Below are 3349 nucleotides of genomic sequence, written 5' to 3' on the forward strand. Positions count from 1 at the left end.
CCCTTCCTACAAGGCTTGGACCTTCGCACGTGGGCTCTTGTTCTTTTGGGTCTCTACTTAACAGCTACCTCCTCAATGAGGTCTTCGGCCAACACTTGTAGACGTTCTTGGTCTTATCCCCATTTGGCTTTCTTCCTAGCATTGAATATGATCTGGAATTTTTTTACTACTTTTTTTTCTTTAAATAAAAGTATTTATTTTAATTGTAAAAATTTATGGGCACAGTGTGATAATTTGCTACATGTATATAACATATAATGATCAAATCAGGGTAGTTAACATTTTCATCTCTTTAAAATTAAAAACAATGAATTTGTAATAATTATACATGTGATTTATAGGTACAGGGAGATAATTCAACACATGTGTATTGATTAAATCAGGGTAATCAATGTTTTCATCCCCTTATCAGTACTTTGTGTTAGAAGGCTTCCAGCTCGTCTCTTCTATTACTCATGAAATATCCAATAGGTTATTGTGAACAAGTCACCCCACTCTGCTGTAGAGCACTAGAAGTTATTATTGCAATCAAATTGGGTTCCTGTTATCCAACCTCCTTCCATCCCCCAACCCACCGTCACAGCCTCTGAGAATCACTATGTCACATTCTAATGACTTTATTTCTTGACTGTGGTAGCAGCCTTCTGAGGTGGCTCTCAGTGAGCCCTGCTTCTTGCTATTCACGTACCATGTAATTTTCTCCTCTTGAATATGGGCAAGACCTACGGACCCGGTGAAGTGATGGGCTGTCACTTTTAAGATGAGGTCACAAGAGGCCATGACCCCTCCTCCCAGTACGCTGTCCCCTCTCGCTCTGGCTCTTTTTGCTTTGCTGGCTCTGCTGCCATATTGAGAGCTCTCCAGATGGACAGGTGTGTGTGTGGCCAGGACTAAGGGCAGCCTGCAGCCCTGGTCCAACAGGAAACCGAATCCTGCCAACAGTCACACAGATGAGCTTGGAGGCAAATTCACACCCCATCGAGCCTTTAGGTGACTGCAGCCCTGGCGGTCATCTTGAGGTCAGCCCTGGAAGAAGCTCTGAAGCCAAAGACCCGTTGACAACACCTTAATTCCTGATGTACAGGAACAGTAAAGTGTTGAATGTTCTTGTTGGAAGTCACTGAGTTTTCTGGTCATTTGCTTTGCAGCCATTTCTAACAAATACATTGACATATTATTTATTTCTGCCTGTAGAATATTAGCCCCATAATAGAATGGACCATCCTTATATAGTTCCCTTTGTGATGCCCAGAACATAAAAAGAGTCTAGCACATAACAGATGCTCAGTTTTACTAAATAAGAAAAACACGAGAGCATAGGCTGTATGTACATAGAGCATGTAAGGACAGATGAAATAAATATTTGAACTGGGTGTGGCGGCACATTCTTGTAGTTCCAACTACTCAGGAGGATGAGGCAGGAAGATCACTGGAGTCTGGAGCTCAAGAACAGCCTGGGCAATACAGTGAGACCCCATCTAAATAAATAAACATTTGCTGGATGAATGATTTAGAGATAAATGTGTGAAGGGTAAGGAAAAGAAGGTGAGTCTGGGCTTATCTTTAAGTGCCTACAGCCCCACTATAGGCTCAAAAGATGTTGAAGGAGTTAGCAAAGAACATATCAGAGCTGGGTTCAGTGGTGCACACCTGTAATCCCAGCGGCTCAGGATTCTGAAGCAGGAGGATCAAGAGTTCAAAGCCAGCCTCAGCAAAAGCAAGGCACTAAGCAACTCAGTGAGACCCTGTCTCCAAATAAAATACAAAATAGGGCTCAGGGTGTGGCTCAGTGGTTAAGCACCCCTGGGTTCAATACCTGGTACCAAAAAAAAAAAAAAAGCAAAGGAAGAGCCCACAATGGACTTCACAATAAGTGGCATAGAAGAGGTCATGGAAGCTGTAGGGGCAGAGGAGATTACACAGTGAGAGAGAGAGGACAGGGGACACAGACTGCTGCAAGAGAAACCCGTGTCATTTCTAAGGCAAAATTTCTGACTGGGACAGAGACACAGCATTGGTTTTGACCTCGCAGGCTGCCGAGCTCACTGTACCTCTCCCTCAGCTCTCTTACTGTGAAACATTCTCAGACCCTCTTCAAATCCACTTCCTGCCAGCATGCTGGTCCAGCCGACATCTACTGGCTCCTGCCAGCACCCAGCCTTTCCAGCCCCTGAGGGTGTCTCATGGTCAAAAGCTAAGAGCATCCCCCACAGTCGTTCTGAACATCCTTCCCATCCTAGCCAGCTGTGAGCATCTCATCTCCCAGCTGACATTCACTTCCCATCAGGAAGCCCACCTTTATCTCCAGAGTACCCACTGCTTATTTTTCAAAGTTCTGCTCAGCAGGTTTCAGGCACAGTACTTAAACTGCCAAACTGTGTTTGAATTTGCCCCTATTATCTTAAATTTTGTTTTTCTAAGATAAAACCTAGGGAGCGTGCACTGTATGTGGGGCCAGTTTAGATTCCTGCTGGGGACATGGACTCTGGTAGCAGTGATATGAACATAGTCCCCCAGTGTATGGAAGCCTAGAGGGCTGGGTGCCAGACACCACAGGGAATCGCTCCACTCTCTGGATGGCTGGAGTGAGAGAGGTAATTCCGTAGGCAGAGTTCCTGGAGGTGAGGTTTAGGCTTAGGAGGGTTCCAGGCTCCTCACTGAATGCTAATTGGTCTGGAGATGTTAAATCAGCGCTCCTCCAGCACCCAGTACTTACAGGTCCACACGGAAGACTGCAACCCAGGGATCTCCCCTGGGTTCCAATTATGTGGTGGGGGAGCCAATTCTTAGGACTCTACATCACCTGCAGACCCCATGTTTCCTGGTCCCAGATTCAGTCTCCAAACAATTTCTCTTGCCCCCTCCCTTCCGACTCCAGATGCATCTCTCCCAGCTGGTCCTGCAAGCAGTCAGGTTGGAGTGGGTGGGGTAGAGCTGGGTGGGTTTCCACAACCAGGCGTCCCCCGTGTCAACCTTTCTCCACATTTGATTTTCTCCTGGTCACTTAAGCACACTCTATGTCGTGCAGTGCGTGTTTACTAGGCCTGTATTTCGGGCCCAACTTGGGTTTGCCAGGAACAGACCCACTCGGGTGCCAGCTCCAGGGCAGTGGCTGCACAGTGGCTCCTTCCTTTGCCCTCTGCATGCCACTTGGAGAGATGGTGCCTTCTTTCCCCACACATAGGTACCGTGCAGTGAGTCCTTCAGGTGTGTTGGGCAATGTCCTTGGTCTCTAAACACGGTCCCCAGACATGCTCCAGGCCTCCCCAAAATGCAGGTCCCTTTAATTCCCTTGTCCCTCTACTATGCTCATGGAGGGACCCTCTGGCTGGAGCTTCTAGCCCAGCTG

Source organism: Callospermophilus lateralis, chromosome 8 (genome assembly GCF_048772815.1).
Source record: "Callospermophilus lateralis isolate mCalLat2 chromosome 8, mCalLat2.hap1, whole genome shotgun sequence".
Lineage (NCBI taxonomy): Eukaryota > Metazoa > Chordata > Mammalia > Rodentia > Sciuridae > Callospermophilus > Callospermophilus lateralis.